Source organism: Balaenoptera physalus, assembly GCF_965194825.1.
Source record: "Balaenoptera physalus genome assembly, chromosome: 12".
Classification (NCBI taxonomy): domain Eukaryota; kingdom Metazoa; phylum Chordata; class Mammalia; order Artiodactyla; family Balaenopteridae; genus Balaenoptera; species Balaenoptera physalus.
In genome coordinates this window covers 44,491,146-44,508,123 of record NC_138897.1, presented here as the reverse complement: position 1 = coordinate 44,508,123, position 16,978 = coordinate 44,491,146, and the positions used below count along the sequence as shown (strand labels likewise).

The 16,978-nt window shown below is 48.2% G+C and overlaps 1 long non-coding RNA gene across 1 annotated transcript; it reads right to left on the bottom strand.

Moving 5' to 3' along the window:
* Nucleotides 1-9,575: 9,575 nt before the first annotated feature.
* LOC309639249 lies at nt 9,576-14,932 on the bottom strand. The gene is made up of 2 exons (XR_014251554.1): nt 14,038-14,932; nt 9,576-14,005 (listed from the first exon to the last, which is right to left on the bottom strand). It is a non-coding gene; the product is annotated as an uncharacterized lncRNA (long non-coding RNA).
* Between the last annotated feature and the right edge of the window lie 2,046 nt (nt 14,933-16,978).

Below are 16,978 nucleotides of genomic sequence, written 5' to 3'. Positions count from 1 at the left end.
AGCCTCAGTTTCCTCATCTGAAACATGGGCATGATAACACTGCATGTGATTGTTGTAAAGAGGTAATAAATTACTAAAAGAGGTATTAAATATATAGTATCTGCCACATAGTAGATACCCATTAAATGTGAGCTGTGATTGTTATGAGTGTATTCATTAGAAAGTAAACTAAGTCTCTCCTTTCCAGGGATAAATATAAGCTGTAGCAGAAAATAGCATTTAGACTATGTGTAATAGGACGTGGAGATTTTCTAAGGAATAGGACAGTTGGGGTTTCTCCTCAGTGGTCCTTCCAGTGTGTTGGGGAGAGAAGAGTGGTTGTGGGTGCAGTGTTGTTGTGAGGGAGTTTGGGGGAGCAGAGCCCATGTCAGGGAGGGGCCCCATTAGTTTCTTCCAGCCCAGCAGTTCAGTGATGCCCACCTCATTCAGGCTTTAGGAAGGGCCCACGCTGTAGCACCCCCCCCCACTGCCTGGGAACCTGCATCCACACATCTGTGTGCCCAGACCCCGGGAGGCTCCCACAACAGGCCTGCATGACTGACCCCCCTCCCCGGGAAGGAGCGGGTGGGCAAGCTCTGTGACTCACTCCCTGGCTCCGTGCCCTCTCGCTGAGTCACAATGTAATTGATCCCTCTCTGCGAGAGATTCCTGCTCTCCTGTGACCCAAAGCAGGGTCATTTCCAGACTGGGGCTGGGGAGGCCTGGCCTTGGGTGGGAGGGAGGGCCTGTCTGGGGAGAGGCAATCCCCGGAGGGAGGGGCAGGTCGTCAGAACCTGCGGATGACCCTGAGCCTTGTGCAGACTTTCCTGGATGTCTGCTGAGGTGCTGTGTTTGGAGGACTCGGGGGCTGGTCCATTGCCCACCACCACACTTTGGTGTCCCTGTCAGGGCAGGGCTCTCTCTGTAAAACTTGCTGCAGGAAATAATGAAGGCAGAGTTTGATCTGTGGGAATCTCCTTGAAGATGTCCATGGTGTTTGTGAGTCAGGGATGCGGGTGCCTCCTTCTTGTATCCAAACTGAGTTGTGGGCTTCGAGGAGCTGAGGGGTGGGAGGTGGGAGGTTGGGAATGTGTGATCCACACATCGTACAAGGGCAACCTCATGTCATCCTTGGCCCAGAAAGAAAGAACCTCCTCTGATATTGATGAAATGGGAAACTCTGGCCAGAAGGGATAAAATCCCAAATCCTTCTGGCCTGGTGTCAGAGGACGGGGTAAGGTTACCTCTGCCAAAGTCTTCCCCAATAGACAGATCTTGAATGTGGTCTGCAAGCTCCCAGACCAGCAATTGTCACACTGGCCCTGCCTTTGACAGCATCACTGCCCCACCTGGGAGAAGTCACGTAATCGCTTTTGGTTTCTGTATCCTCATCTAGAAAATGGGCTTCCAGGTCTCCTTCTATCCCAGAGAAGGAGCTAATGAATATATAAAGCTCTAAGAAATAACCAATCTTATTGTTATAAACCTGCCCCCTCTGCATTTCCCAGTTCCTTGCTCTTGTCCTGACTGAGATCCACAGGGAAAGATCTGTGCCCCATTGGGTCTTAACGACTGTTCCCAGTCCCAGTTCTGAGATGAGCCCTGCTCAACCTCATGACCACCCCACTGAGAGCAGAGCTGGGTCTTGATGGACTTCATGCCAGGAGTCACTTATGTGGCCATCAAATAACAGAGAGGCTCAATCCAGGCTCTGATGGGACTCGGGAAAAACTCACTGTATGATTGGGTCGTCTGCTTCCCCTTTCCGGACCTTATTCTCTGAATTATGGGATGGGGCCAGTAATCCTTGCTCTGCATACATCGTGGGAAGCAGGGAGGATCAGAGGCAAGGAACGATGGAATTGCTTCCCAGAGTGTAGGGTGCTTATACTAATAGATGGGCTCCTGCCCCCACCCACCTCCATCCTGCCTCTGCACAGCCCTGGCCTCAGAGCAGCCCTGAGAACAGAAAGAGCAGCTCGGTTCTCACATCCATCCTCCTTCTCCTGATTATTTCTCCCAATCACACTTAATAGCTGCCTGGCTTTTGGCTGCAGCCCGGTATATAATAACCTGCAATTATTGTCCACTTAAGCTGTCTCCAGGGCCTTGTCTGTTGCGCTGCCCAGGCCCGCACCGCCGGCCTGCTGATTTCCATCAGAGTCAGGACCAGTGGGAAGAAAGCCCTGAAGGGCTGGTCTGACAACTTGTTTGGCAGGGTTGCCAACTCCACGGCTGTAGCTTCTTCAGAGATGGGACCTCAGAGGTGCCCCCTCCAACCATACCCTCGTCCAGCCTGGGTGCCCCACCTTTCTGGGGTGTGACCGTCTGGGCAGTTCCCAGCCATCATCATCCTCTGGCCTCTGCATTTATGCACACACTGTCCTCATTTAAGTCTCCTTGCCTTTGTTTACCCTTATCTGGTGCTACCAGCTGCTTATGACTGCCCAGCCCCCATAGTGGCTTAGTTCCTCCTCTCTGCATCCTTATAAGGGAGGCACTGGCATTTTACATATCAGGTTACTGAAGGTCAGAGAGGTTAGGTGTCTTTTCTAGGGTCACACAGCCAGGAAGTGATAGAGTGAAAATTCAAAATCAGGTTGGCTGATTCCACTCACTTAGGCTTACTTATTTAACTCATGCAGTACTGTCAGCTCTCTTCATAACAAGTCCTACCCTGCCTTGGTGACTCTGCTCAGTGCTACCTCTTTTGGAAAGCTGTCTCCACCACTGTGGTAGCACTGGTCTCTGCTACTCTGAATCCTTATAGCCCTTGAGTTGGAACCAGGTCCCCTTGGTCCTATGCGGGCACAGCACACCTGTCCTCCACCATTTTGATTCACAAATCATCTCTTTGTGCAGGTCGGATAAAGCTGAGCTTTCATCATTGTTCACATCTCCCCTTCCCAACTTTGACTTGTATTCTCCTGAGTGTCTCTCCTCGGGCCTGATCCTTGCAGCTCCTGATGAGGTCACTCACTCACTTATTTGGATTATCTCTCTGACCCCACTTGGCTCTGATGGTGGTGATGGTGATGATGATGATGATAAAAGTTGGTTTCTAGACTGTGAAAGAACAGGCGGGTTCCATGCCACCTCTAAGAGATGGCAGAACCTGAAGCTATTGATATTTTCACACCCCTCAGAATCTAATAATAATAAGATGACTAGGGCCACAAGAGGGAGGCCTGACTCTAAGTGAGGCCCTTTATCCAGAGTGCTGGTCATCTTGGCATGTGTCTGTGTGTCTGTCTGTGAGCATGTCTGTGTGTGTGTGTTCACATGGTCTAGAGCACAGTGGTGACAATGGGTTGTGGGGCCTGTCAGGGGCTGTGATGAGTAGATTCAGGGGTCTCCTGGGCTGTCAGGCCACAGGGACCCAGGGGCTGAGAGCTCTGAAGAGCACTTGTGACCAGAGGGTCCCCTAGCTGTGAGGTTATTGGCAGTCACGCTGGGCTCTGGGGTCCATGGAGGAGGTCCAGGGGCCAGGGCCCACCTGTCCAGGTCCCAGGCTGGTGCTTTGCCCCAGCCTGGCCCAGGGGATACTCCCTGCCTCCTTCCAGGTTCACCCTTTGCCTGAATATTCTCACAGGCTATTGTGTTCTTCAGTCCTTTGCCTTGGAAACAGATTCTCAGCAAGAGGGCTTTGTTGGGAAAGAGTTCTGGGGTAGCCTGAGGCCTTCTATGTACCCTCAAATCTTACAAGCTAAGTCTGAGGCTGGCCTGAAGTTGTCTGGTGCCTCAGGAAGGAGCCAGCCCTCCCTCCTCTGTGCCACCATAACTCATAGGTTCTGAGTGGGGCAGAGGCCTCCAGCCAGCGCCCAGTGCCCACACCCTCCCTCCTCCCACACTGACTGGTGCATCTCCCTGGCCTCTCTGAGCACTGCCCTGCCTCTCAGGCTGGAAATGCCCCTGTCCTCGGGTCCCTGGCCCTGAGCCCTGGGGTGAGACCTCCCAGGAAGGGCTGGGAAGATCCTTAGGGGCTGCAGGGGTAGCAGGTGAGGACAGGGCCAGAGCCAGCTCTGCCAGCTATCACTTGCAGCAACATTCAGGGACTTAACACTGACAGGGGCAAACATGGAGTGGCCTTTATTTTCTTTAACTGCCATTTTACTCTCCCGGCCCAGGGCCCAGGCTCTTTTATGCCAGCGGAAGAGGAAAGCTTCAAACGTGTTAGTTAGTGGTCAGTCATTTTCTTTCAGGGTAATCAATCTTATATGGGCAAATCCTCCATCTTTGGAGGTTTCTTCCCTCTCTCTTCTAGTCAAGATGGCATCTGAGGTAGGGGGAAACTTACACAACGTGTGCTGGGGAGGGGGCCTCAGGCTGTCTTTGTGCTGTTGTCTGGGCCTTGATGGGCTCCTGGAGGACCTCCATCCTAGGGGTCCTAGAGTGGGAGCTGACAAGTTCCCCTGCCCACCAGGCCCCAGCTGGATGTCATGGTCACAGGCAGCCTCTGAGTCCCCCCATCTCCTACACCCAACTACAGCCTCTCACCCTCCCTCACCCGGGGAGGGGGGCAGACCCTGGCTTCTAGGTCTCTTCCTGTGTTTCCCACCCCAGACAGCGACCAGATAGCTTCTGGAATTCTCCCACACCTCAGGCAGGTGGGATGGACAGGGAGAAAGAATTGATGAAATCTGTTTAACCCCATCTTTCTGCCTAAACCCACCCTCCTTTTATACCCACCCACCCCAGTGGTGGCCCCAGGTTGCCCAGAGCCACCCAAACAGGAGGTGTTGCCCAGTGCCCAACTTTCAGCTTCCTTTGAAAATGTGCTTTTTCTCCCCCCCTCCCTCTTTCCTGTTTAAGGTCCAGCTCTGGGATGGGAGGCATGTGCTGTGTAGCAAGAACGCCTGCCCTTCCTTGTCTCCACTCCCGGCCCTTCTCCCCAAATCAGGAAGGCTTCTGTGGTCTGTTCCCTCCTGCTGCTGTGCCTGGGGACACCAGCCCAGCCTGGCACAGCTCTCGGCAATAGGATAGCCAGCGCTATTGGGAATCTACAGTGAAGCCGGGTTCGGCAGTCTGGTTATAATACAGAAAACCAAATATGTCCCTCTGGGGTGGCTTTTAAAACTAGTTGTGATCATCTGAAGAGTAAATCCTTAGCTACTTAGAAAGCTTGACAATCTAAAATGATTCATTTTTCAAATATTTAGGTTAGTTGAGATTTAGCATTTCCTAGTATGTAGAAGATGCATGACTGTAAATTGATCAGACGAGTTTTATGTGTAAGCTCTAATGTGCTCTAACCGCGTCCTTCACTGAGAGGCAGACCCTGACACAGAGCGCCCACCCTCCTGTGTGTGCCGTGTGTGTGTGTGTGTGTGTGTGTGTGTGTGTGTGTGAGAGAGAGAGTGGGCGTGCGCACGTGTGCATGTGTTTACGTGTTTGTCAGACACACACATGGGTGAGCGCCTCGTCCTTATTGGGGTTTATTATATTTTCTTTGTGCTGCTAATGCTTCTGGCCTCTGGGGGTGCTATATATATACAGATACAGAATTTGAGAAACACAGGATTTTCCACCTGAAAGGAACCTTAGGCATCTTCTAATCCACTTTTCTCATTTTACACATCCGGCAATTAACATCTAAAGAGGTAAAGTGACTTGCTCAAGGATCAGATATACAACCCAGGGCTCTCTCTCATTTTCTCTCCCTCTCATGCACACACACTTACCCTTTAGTTATAAGTGGCTGTTTCTTCATTGTTCAGCACATCTTTGTTTCTTTCTGTCTCTCCCTTGTACTTCCTTTTCACCCTGTTTGTCTTTCCTCCTCTCTCTCGCTCCTCTGTATTCCTGGGCCAGGAGCTGAGGCTGCATGGGCAGCAGAGATGCTGCCTCCCAGGAAGGCCGTCTCAGCAGCTGGCCAGGCCAGGGCCCATGGGTGCTGGCGGAGGTCGAGGCACGGGGCACTGTCTGCTTCCCAGTTCACAGGGAGCCTAGGGGGGCAGTGCCTCCGCCCTGGGGAAAGAGGCACAGAGGTGGGAGGGCGGGTCGCCTCTGCTGCTGTGCAGTCTGTTTTCAGCCTGATCCTATTTCCCTGGCTCCCTCCAAGGGGGAGCTGATATTCTCTTCGGGGGAGGGAATGGGTTCCCTCCTGAGCCCCTTTCTCTAGCCTGAGCCCTGTGACCTCCAGGTTTTTTTTTTTTTTTTTAGGGAAGATATACATGTTCCTTGACTCATATCCAAGATGCACAGGAAAGTGCTCCCTTCTAATCCTGATATCCTGATGCTGATGCTGAAGTTTGGCTCCCTATCCTCAACAGACCCTGTGAAAATGACTGTTTTGATGTGACTCATTTTCCAGAGAGGCATGGAATCTCGGATTTGGCATGGAGTTTCGAGGTCATCTTATTCACTGCCACACGCCTTGGAGGAATCGATCCTCTAGCATCCTGAGGTCTCTTGGGTCTGCCTAACCACCTCCAGCAATGGACCAATTCCTTTAAAAAGTCCTGCCATGACTCCTTTCTCTCAAGATGTCCCCATCTCTCTCCTTTCCTGTGCCAGAGGTCTTGAAATAGGTGGCTACCCTTGCTTTCTCTACTTCTTTGTTTCTCATTTGTTCTGTAGTATGCTCAGACTGGCTTTCGTCTCTCCCACTTTACCAGAATTATTCTTACTAATGTCATCAGTGGCTTCCTTGGCCAAATGCAGTGGCTACGTTTTTAGTTTTCGTGTTAATGCTGGTAATTACTTCTTTGAACCATCTTCTTTCTCTTTTAAGAAATACACTGTTCTCTCTTTGTTCACCTACTACTTCTCATTAGTCCCCCGACTGAGCCCTTTCTCTGTCCAGTCCTTAAATGCTGGGTTACCCCAGTCCCAGACTTGAATTTTCTTTTTTAAGGCTTCGCAGTCTCCTAGGGAACTACATTCTCACACAGGATGGTAATTCCCTGTCCCAGGCTGAAGGTCCCAATCGAACATGCACAGTCAGTCTCCTCTGCCTTCCTGAGCGTCAGCCTCTTACTTACAATTTCTGGAGGTTTCCATCAAAAGACTCTCAGACTCAAGGGTTCTCTCTTCCCATGAGAAAAAATATCCCCCCCACTTGAGGTTCTTATTTTGGCCCCATGATCTACCCAGTCATCTCAGCCAAAATGTGAATCACTCCTGACTGTATCCTCTCCCTCATCCTGCAGATGCCCTTGGCCACCAAGTCCTTCCAGCTCTCCCACACCTTCACCTCCTCCCCGCCAGGCCTGCATTCTTGCTCACTTACGCTATTGCTGTAGTCTTCTAACTGGTCTTTTGCCATTGGCTTTGCCTTCTCTGACCCACATGCACTTCATTCTGCAGACAGAATGGGCTTTCTAAATCCTAGATCTGGTCTTGCCAACTCCCTCCTCAAAAGCCTTCAATGGCTCCCCATTGCGTCTGGGATGGAGCCCAACTCCTAGGCTTGTTAACCCAGGACCCTCATAACTCACCCTGTCCCCTCTGCTTTTCCTTCTAAGCCTGTCTCCTGTCACTTCCCCCTTCCCCCTGTGCTGGGTCCCTCAGCCTCAGATGGTACAATTCTCATCCTCACTCTCCTTTTTATAGCCATCTGCACAATTGTTATTAATTGATTAATTTACTGGTTGATTCCTCCCTGCTCCCCCCAGCCCTGGTAGACTGTAAGCTCCTCAAAGGCACAAGTGTGCCTTTCTTGTTCAATTTTCCGCCCCAGAGCCTGGCATCCTGTGTGCACAATAAATCCTTATATGACTGGAGAGCTTCCAACATGTCAGTCTGAGTAGGATCTTGATCTTGTAGTTGAGGAATAGGGTGCAGAAGGTTGTCCCCATTACAGTGGTGACTTGATGAGATTTTGAGTTTCAGGACGATTGGCTGGGGAGCTTCAGGTATGATGTGGTGGAGGCAGGCGGTATCAGGGAATGGAGATTGGTGAACAGGCGTGAGAGGCTGGTCTGAAATGAGTGACTTTTCCTCTCCCATCCCATATGCTTCCAATGGAGAGTCCAGGAGATGGAGTCAGTTTGTGCATAACTGAACAGAATCCAGGAATGGGCTTATAATAAACTCAGCACATAACTGTGAAATGACCTTACCTTATTGTGGGAAGGCTTTCTCTCACTTTCTGCTCTTTCTAAATCTGTTCTTGTTTCATTCCTTGGTCCCCATCTCTACCTCTTCCAAGGGTAGAATCCAGAAGAGATGCTCTCTGTTTGGAATAATGTTTCTATATGATTGGCTGCTAATTTATTCATACTGTTATTATTCTCTATAATACATGTGCACCTTTCAGATATCACATCTGGAGACTTCTACCCCAGAGAAGAATAAAATTGCAGTTGGAAGACTCCAAAAAGTGGCTTGGGTTCTGAGGTTCAGATTGGCTAAATTGGTAGTTTTTCCCGGCTCTGATTTCTGTGATAGGAACAAGAAGCAGCCGCTCATGCCTCTCTCTCCTCTGGCCCATGTTCTCCAGCCCAGTGACAAGTTAGGAGGCTGCTTTTCTGCTCTTTGTTATACTGGGTTCTGCCCCATCTCGCTAAAGCAATCTTATAAATCATTGATGAGAATATTTCTATTTTTGTCTTAAATATCCTAGCCAAGAAAACCTTATGAATACTTTCCAAATCAAGTGCTGGCATTGCACGATGCTTCCTCATTGATGGCAGTCCCATTTGATTGTTTTTGCACTTCTTGGCTCTGCCATCCATGCCAGCAATGCCAAGTCTCAGCTTGGGGGTGGGGGCTGACCCTGGCGCAGAACCCTCTGTGGCCTCTATTTCTTGGGCAGAAGCTTCTTCCCTTACTTTGTCTCCATGGCTGCCCCCAAACATCTAACCCTTGAAATGCTATAAATTATGATGGATTTGGTCTCAGTAAGGTTTCCTCCTGCCATCCAACCTGCCTCTGAACCACCACCCTTCCATCCCAATCATCATCCATTCTATGCCTAGGAATTCAACTCACTTGAATATCAACTTACATTTGAAGGCATAAAGTTCCAAAATTAAAAAGACCCTCTCCTGTAGTACATTCCAAACCCCACTAGTTCATAAAGACCATGGGGTTTACCACCATATTCTGGGCATTAGCACAGGGTCTGGCATGTGGTAAGTACTCAACAAATATATATTGAGTAATGAATTGGGAAATATGTGAATAAGTGAAAAGCCTAAAGGATTAGATGCCCTACACAGAGGATCTCCTTCTCCACCAGAACCATCTGGACCTGACACCTTAAGATGGTTAATACAGGGAGTTTTGAGGCTCATTACTTGTCTCTACTGAGAAAGTAAGATGGTTCCAATGCATCTTTCCTGATTGCTCTCAACTTTTTGGACTTTTCTCTTACTTTGATTTTTCCTCAGCATTCATGTTAATAATTCACACCTTGCTTGTGTGTTGTTTAGCTTGGTTCTTTCATCTGAGTAAGTCTTGTATTCCTGACCAGAGCAGAAACACCTGGAGGGAGGAACTGTGTCCATTTACTTCGTAGCCCAGCTGCAGGATGGTGCAACAGGGGTTTAATAAATGATTTCCAACTGGCTGATGGAACAAATGGGTCTCAGGCCTGACATCCACTTTTATTTTTACTGTTAGAGGTTGGAATCTAAGCCCAAGAGGGAATTCACAGTATATTTTTGATCCTCTTCATCGTGGCTTGCATATTGACTCTGTCTGATAGCACTAAGTGTTACAGATTCACATAGTCTGTTTAATTGTGTAGGTACATGATAAGAAGAATGTTAGGTAAATCAGAATTATCCAGGGCACTGAATGATTTCTATTATGTCTTTGTAATAATTAGATGCTTCAAATAATTCATACCTTGATACTTTGGTGATTGTTTCAATAACATTCTTTGTTGTGCTTTACATGCCAGTGGGGAGTGATGGCCCAGGAACTCTGGAGTTGTCCATTGGTCCATACAGATTGGACTGAAGCTCACCATGATCAATGATGGGGCTTGTTGCCATCAATGCCATACTCTCTGCCCCCATGGAGTTTACAGGGCTGGGGGAGGCAGATGTATGCCTGTGGCTCAAGGCCAGGTGTTATAAATATTTGAACACATAGAGAAGGATGAAGTTACTTCTCATCAGGAGACTGATGAACACCTCATGCAGAAGTCAGCCTTTGTACTAAGTGTTGAAGGAGAAACCTGATGTTACAAGCCAACACTGCACCTGATTCCTAGTAGGTGCTCCACAAATGTTTGTTGGCAGCCTAAGAGAAGACAGTGGTGTTTTAGGAGAAGGGAAAGAAGAGTGGGAAGAGCAAGGCTCATTTGGGATGCAGTGAGTCGTGTTCTGGGCCTGAAGCTGAAGCCTGGGGTGTCTGAAACAGTAACGGGGGGGACAAATCTGGTTGGTTGGTTGGAGGCTGAGTATCAAAGTCCTTGAGCTGAGCTGCTGATTTGAGACTTCAATCAGAAGGTAGTGGGAGTCTCTGAATGTGTTGGAGCACATCTGGGCTGTGCTTCAGTGAGGTCAGGCTGTGATGAGGAGAGAATTGTGTTGGGATGGATGGGGCTAGGAGCAGGGGAATCCTTGTGAGGCAACTGCAGACAGTTGGGTGGGGTAAGCAGGGTCCTGAATCCCAACAGTAGCTGTGGGTGGCAGAGGGGCTTTGTCAAGACAGAATCTGCAGGACTGGGAGCTGCCTTCTCCAGCAGCTTCCACTCACAGACTTCTATCCTCTCCCGCTCCCACCAGCTGCCTGTTCCCTAACGTCATCTCCTTCAGGAGTCTGGCACCTGCACCTCCCGCCCCACAGGGAGGCTCTCGCTCAGGGGAAGAATTGGCTTTAGGCAAGTGTGTGTGGATGTGGATTTACTAAGATCCCTATTTATAATTAGTTATTTAATACCTTGTTATGGTCTGAAAGGATTTGAGGAAGACAGTGTAAATGTGCATAAACACGTTTTCCCACCAAATGAAACCTGCAGTTTCAGCCTGATTTCTTGTTCGACAGCACAGTGGAAAGTAAGAGCTTTGGGGTAGATGAGTGGGTTTGAATCACGACTCTTCCAGTGGCCAGCTGCATGACCATCATCAAGTTATGTGTCCGCTCTGAGGCTCAGCATCCTTACCTATGGACTTGGGATGAGTATGACTTACCTCCCAGTTTTGTTGTATGGATTGAATGAGATCAGACGTGTCAGATGCTTAGTGTAGCACCTGGGCCACAGGAAGCACACAAATGGATAGTCAATATCACCAGACTCTTTACCTTATTGTGACTATTATTACTCTTTTGGGCGTCAGTGGTCAGGTTGGGAGGGTCTCTCCATGTGGGTACCCTGCCCTTCCTAAGCCCTTGCCAGTTTATACTGTATGGGGTCACCTACCTCACTGATGAGATAAAGAAGCATGTCTGTTCCCCCAAGGCACGACTTCCTGTCTGGTTCCTGATACTCTCTTGCATCAAATCCTGCCCATTTTCACAAACTGGCCCAGGAGAAATACCAGCAGGAGATAAAGGTGTTAGCATTTACACTTAGGACTCAATCATTAGGAATACAAAATAAAACATGACCTCTGTTCTCGGAGACTTCCTGTGGGGGAAAGGAGGCACAGGCATCTACACAGATCATCACAGAAAAATGAGCCAGGTGATAAAGAGGGATGGATGCAGCACTGTGGGAGCAGCCCAGGCTAGGTTTCATCTGAGTCAGGAAGGAGCAGATGTCTACGTGGCAGACGAGGGAAGGAGGCATTGTGGCCAGTGAAAGGATTGGCGACCGGGGAGCATGATATGTTGGGGAATGTTGGGGAAACCACAAGTAGCTCGGTAAAACCAGACTGCAGTTTCTCATCAAGAAGACAAGAGAAATAAAGTGCTGGTGAGGGTGTAGAGAAAGGGAACCCTTGTACACTGTTGGTGGGAATGTAAATTGGTGCAGCCACTGTGGAAAACAACATGGAGTTTCTTCAAAAATTTAAAAATAGATCTACCATATGATCTAGTAATTCCACTTCTGGGTATATACCCAAAGGAAATGAAAACAGGATATCAAAGTGCTATCTGTACCCCCATGCTCCAGTAATGTTGCAGTATTATTCATAATAGCCAAGATATGGAAACAACGTAAGTGCCCATCAGCAGATGAATGAATATGGTGATATATATGAAATATTATTCAGTCATGAGAAAGAGGGAAATCCTGCCATTTGTGACAAGATGGGTGCACCTTGAGGACAGTGTATAATATAATATAATATCACTCATATGTGGAACCTAAAAAAACCAAATTCCTGAAAACAGAGAGTAAAATGGTGGTTACTAGGGGCTACAGGCTGGGGGAGTAAAAAGAAGTGTTGTTTAATGGTACACACTTGGAACTAGTAGATAAATACATACTAGAGATCTAATGCACAGTATAGTGAATATAAACAACAATATTGTGTTATAATCATCAAACTTCTAAGAGACTAGATCTTAATTATTCCCACCACAAAAAAGAAATGATAATTAAGGACTTCCCTGGTGGTGCAGTGGTTAAGAATCCACCTGCCAGTGCAGGGGACAGGGGTTCGAGCCCTGGTCCGGGAAGATCCCACATGCCGCGGAGCAACTAAGCCTGTGCACCACAACTACTGAAGCCCGTGCATCTAGAGCCCATGCTCCGCAGCAAGAGAAGCCACTGCAATGACAAGCCCGCGCACCTCAATGAAGAGCAGCCCCCACTCGCCACAACTAGAAAAAGTCTGCGTGCAGCAATGAAGACCCAACGCAGCCAAAAATTAAAAAAAAAAAGAAAAGAAATGATAATTATGTGACATGATAGAGGTGTTAACTACTGCTACAATGGCCATCGTATTATGGTATACAAATGTATCAAATCAACATGTACACCTTATATTTGCACAATGACATATGTCAAATATATTTCAATAAAAATAAAAATAAAAATTGAAATAAAGCATATTAATCCAAAAAATACCTGTGGAGTTTTTAATGGGGCATTCGTGTATCAGTAAGGGTCTCATGGAAAAATGGAGTGAAGGCATGGGGGCAGGTGGACTGGGGAGACTTCATGGGCCATCCAGGTGATCCTCAGATCACTCCCAGATCATTAGTGCTTTCTCCTACAACTGGTCTTTTTTTTTTTTTTTTAAATATTTATTTATTTATTTTTGGCTGTGTTGGGTCTTCGTTTCTGTGCAAGGGCTTTCTCTAGTTGTGGCAAGTGGGGGCCACTCTTCATTGCGGTGCGCGGGCCTCTCACTATCGCGGCCTCTCTTGTTGTGGAGCACAGGCTCCAGACGTGCAGGCTCAGTAGTTGTGGCTCACGGGCCTAGCTGCTCCGCGGCATGTAGGATCTTCCCAGACCAGGTCTCGAACCCGTGTCCCCTGCATTAGCAGGCAGATTCTCAACCACTGCGCCACCAGGGAAGCCCCTACAACTGGTCTTTATAGTCAAGCTACATACCATATTTCCTGGTATGCAACAAAAATGAAAAATGAATAACTTATTTTACCAGATTTATATTCATTGTCTTAATTTTAATTTTCTTTTATCCCTCTTATACTCTGCAGAGAGGTATTCAGTATCAAAGACTTTCTGGCTCCATCAGCTTAGGGCATCACCTCCATCCAGCCCCATCTCCTACCCTTGGCAGAGGGAGATGGGGCAGCAGTTAAACAACTGTCCCCGAGTGAACCCAAGCAGCCTGTCCCCACACCTACCTGAGGTTCTGTGACCGACCAGATGCTCCTCGTTGGTGCTGCCACCACTCGTGATCCTGCATGGTTAAGGTTGGAGCTGCCTAAGCACGGCCGTCTGAGAAGAGCTTGCAGAGTGTTGGGGGAGGCGCAGTGCAGCATCAGGACACTACTGGCTTCCAGAACTGCCCTAGTGACTACAGGACAGACTGGATCTGCCCTGGGACCCTTTGCAAGGGCCTCGGGTCCAATACTAGGCCTTGGTACCATCCCGGTCTTCGATTTCCCATCTCACTTGTGTTCCTTTCCACTTCCGCTAAATGCCGAAGGACCAAGGGGGAGCCATTGATGTTGTTTTCCCTGCCAAGTGGATGAACAGGTCAGCTTCTTCCTCATGGCATTCAAGGGCCATGTGATCGGAACCTGCTGACCCTCCAGTATCTTTTCTGTCTCTCAGTTCAAACCTTCTACCCTGGCCAGGCAGCGTCTGATGTCTCATTTCCAACTGGATTCCTTTGAGCTGTAGCTCTTGCCTCTGCCTGTGACGGGCCCCTGTACCTCATCACACACCCCATCCCAACCTGCTCATTCTTTGAGGCTCAGGCCCAGGTTCAAACCTCCCACGAAAGCCCTTCTGGCTTTTGTGCCCTCACATCTTTTCAGAGATCTGAACTGGGAGCCCCGAGAGCATTTAAGGGCTGAGAACTCCGATGGGAACCTCACTGTTCATTCATGTCCGTGAACGTGTTGACTTCCCAAACTGCTCCGTCAGCTTCCAAGTGGTGGGCGCTTTGTACTCCTGTCTTCTCTGGGATGGTTGGCCCAAGACAGGCTGCAGGAACGTAGTCAGCTCGCATGGCTTAGCAATGGGCTGGTGTCTTTTGTTCTGTTGACTTTTTTCTTCCCTTCAAAATAAGCATTTTCATGTGCAGAGAATGAAGTATGAAATCCAAGCCTTGGAGCTTGAGGGGCGCTGGGCAGGCATATACTTCATTCTAAACTCCAAGCAAGGGTGTGTCCCACCCTCTGAGCAGATCCCCGCCCACCCCTTCCTTGCAGCTTCTGCTGGCTGCCCCCACCCTGGAATTGTATTTGGCAGAATTCGAGGGACTCTTCCGTATGCTTGACTGCAGCCTCCCCCCCAGAGGGCCCAGTGTACAGCCCCCTCCATGCTAGGTTCTGAGGGTAGATGGGAAGCATCTAGGCATCTAAGACTCAGACCCTACCTTTGGAAACTTGGGATATGGCTTTCATCCTGAGGGCAGTGCTGGGGGAGATGGAGGTTTGGACAGGCAGGGAGACCGAGGAGTGCCCTTCCAGATGTGGGAGAGGAGCCAAGACCTGTTTCCTTTTGTCGCTAGCACAGCTCCTTTGTGACCTCTTCTCTCTGGACCTCTGTTTTCTAACCAGCTGCTCCCTGGCCTACAGGATTGCCGGATAATGAGTTGAGGGTATGTGAGGGGAAATACACTTTTGAGGATGAAGGCAGCCTCTGAGTGAGGCGTCAGACCTTCCTCGCCTTTTGTGTGAAGTTAGTGCCTCCTCACTCATATTTAAACTCTATTTATCACCAGCTTTACCATTCTCATTTTCATAGGTTGTTGGGCTAATGCATTGTACTCTTTTTAAAAGCTTCTTTAAAAAAAAAATTGCGGGATAGATTTATGGTTAATGCATTGTTAAAACATGCAATTGTATCAGTTCGTCATAGTAGGACCCATTCTCTGAGTGTGTGTGTGTATGTGTGTGTGTGTGTGTGTGTGTGTGTGTGAGACAGTCACACCATGGGGGCTTCTCCTGGCTGTAAAGGAACCTGGAGATGTTGAGGTATATCATTCAGGCAGTCTGTGGTTCCCTAGTCTATCATTTTTTAAAAAAAATTTATTTTATTTATTTATTTTTGGCTGCGTTGGGTCCTTGTTGCTGTGTGTGGGCTTTCTCTATTTGTGGCGAGTGGGGGGCTACTCTTCGTTGTGGTGCACTGGCTTCTCACTGCAGTGGCCTCTTTTGTTGTGCAACACGGGCTCTAGGTGCGTGGGCTTCAGCAGTTGTGGCACACAGGCTCAGTAGTTGTGGCTCGCAGGCTCTAGAGTGCAGGCTCCCTTGCCCTTCCTGCAATGCAAGGACGCAGGGAGAAGACAGCCGTCTGTGAAGCAGAGAGTTGGCCCTCACCAGACACTGAATCTGCTGGCACTTTGATCTTGGACTCTCAGCCTCTAGAACTGTAAGAAATAAACGTTTGTTGTTTAAGCCACCTGGTTTAGGGTACTTTGTTATAGCAGCCTGAACAGACTGAGACACTGGGTATGATCCATCAGCCAAATGGGCTTGGGCAAGGGATAGGGCAGGGCTGAACTTGGCTGGATCCAGAAAGCATTAAGTAGGGGGGATCAGTTTTAAAGGTGGTTCACATGGGGAGTTGCAGAGTGGAATTACAGATCTGTCCTGGGCTGGGAGTCTACAGGGACACTTGGTGAGCTTATAAGAGTGTTCCATATTTGAAACCCCATTTGGCTCTTCAGATACACATTCTCTAGAAATTTTGCCCCTGTAGAAAAAAAGATTTTCCCCCCATAGTCATAAAAAATGTGAGAGAAATGAGAATACATGTAATCGTACTTTAAATATATTTTCCCATAATACTGTCACTTTAAAAAATTATGAATGTAAACACTTATTAATTATAAATTGTTGATAATATATGCATAGAGATATGAAAACATAGGACAAAGTCATATGCTTTCAGTAGAGAATGAAGAGATCTTTATTTAAAAAGCCTTATCTTTTCTAGAGCAGAGCACATCCATTTTAGATACGCAGAGTTCTAGACCAGGGGATCTCTTAAGGTCCTGAAGCTCTGAAGCTCTATGAAAATGCATCTCCTTATTTTCCATCCGGTGAAATGGTTAAAAAATTCTGTAAAACTCTGTCTGTTCATTGGTTATGTTGTCTCTGGCTGTGCTCTAACTCTGCACTAAGAATTGCATTTTTCTCTCTCCTGACTTAGATTTAAATCTTGCAATCACCGCTGGGAAGTGAGCTGTATCATCTTGAGAAATCAGACCACAGAGACGGGCCTGCAGCTGGCAGGCTGGGTCATCTTTAATCGCTTAACCCTTCATATCAAAGGATGGGCTGTAGCAGCAGATTCCTCCTCGAGAATTTGCCGTGGCAGATTTTCTCAAGGAAAAGCTGAAAGTTAAAATGAAACGGAGTGTGTACAGCAAAAACCTTGCCTTATAAATGGTCTTTGGTGCCTATACACACGACCAGTTTTATGTGTATCTCCATGTAACTCTCTCCTGTGGGCATGTGTCCGTGTCTGGGGCCATGTGTAACTGTGATGTGTACATACATGTGCTTT